Raw genomic sequence first — 1,492 nt, 5'->3', positions numbered from 1 at the left:
AACATTATGTTTATCATGGATTATGTTTATCATGGATTATTTTTTTTAGATTAAATAGTCAATACAATATAGTTTGAGTCTGAAATAAATAATTTTTTTAAAAAAATGCTTTCTTTATATATTATAAAATTTTTTTTGTATAAAGTTTTCTGTTCATCAATTGTCTTATGGCATTTTTTAGTTAATTATCTTATATAGGGTATGACAATTTTTGCCTTTGGCCAAATTTTTTAGCTTGTATGTTTTGTTTCATGTTTTTTAAATGTTTAGATATTACTGATCGAAATAATACAATACATGACGATAATATTGGTTCATATTTTATTTGTTCTATTACTTCTAATAATCTTTATTTTGTATGCTTTCGCCTAGAGTTATCATTTTAATTTTTACTATTTATTTTATTTCTTAAAATATATTTTATTTAATTATTTTATGTTGTCATATTTGTGTAAATTATAATAAAATAATTCAACAAAATGTAAAAATTCTTAAATTAATTTTTGTTTCGTTTTCGCTAAAGTTTTCATATTTTTCATTTTGATTGGCAAATAAATATTTTAAGTATTATATTAGTTTTTATAAAATTTTTTGTGTATAGATTTTAATTTTTTTTTGTTAGGCACGGGCACTCTTTTTTTATAATTGGTTCTTGTAATGATCTTAAATAAATAAATTTTTTAATATTTTATTTAATTATTTTATTTTGTCATGTTTGTGTGAATTATAACAGAATGATTCAATAAAATATAAAATTTTTTCAATTACCTATTTTTTTTGCTTTAGCTAAAGTTTACATATTTTTCATTTTAATTGGAAAATAAATATTTTAAGTATTTTATTGGTTTTTATAAATTTTTTTGTGTATAAATTTTTTTTGTTAGGCACTGGCACTTTTTTTTTATAATTGGTTCTTGTAATGTTCCTAAATAAATAATTTTTTTAACACCAATTATGCTCACACTTAATATTTACTTTGAATACATTAATATGCTAACATATAAGGATAAAACAATATTTTTTTATAACTTTATTTACCTATTAAAATTATATCACAATACTAAATATATAAAGAAAAAAAAGTACAATACTAACCAGTTACATTTTCTTCACGTCTACTGTTTTGATCAGATCTATTTTCATGAATTTCTGATAGTATGTAAAAAGAACACATCAACAAATTATAAAATTGTTCATTAAATTAAGTCGGTACAGTATCAGTGGTAATTGAGAGGTTACTTTTAAAGAAATAAATCATACAAAATTAAATTGATTGGAAGTAATAGAATACGTAGAATACCCATTAATATCATAATTATCCAAACTCTGAATAACTAAAAAGAATAGATAGTGACCGTAAAATACAAATACATGATAGGCAGTTTGAGTTCCTGAAAAAAGTTACCATTTGAAAAATAATTCAAGTGTAACCGTATAATAGATTTATTAAGTGAAGGAATTTTCATTTATTTTTTACAATGTTATATATATT

This window comes from Arachis hypogaea, chromosome 16, assembly GCF_003086295.3.
Source record: "Arachis hypogaea cultivar Tifrunner chromosome 16, arahy.Tifrunner.gnm2.J5K5, whole genome shotgun sequence".
In the NCBI taxonomy this organism is placed as follows: domain Eukaryota; kingdom Viridiplantae; phylum Streptophyta; class Magnoliopsida; order Fabales; family Fabaceae; genus Arachis; species Arachis hypogaea.
This window is presented reverse-complemented; position numbering follows the sequence as displayed.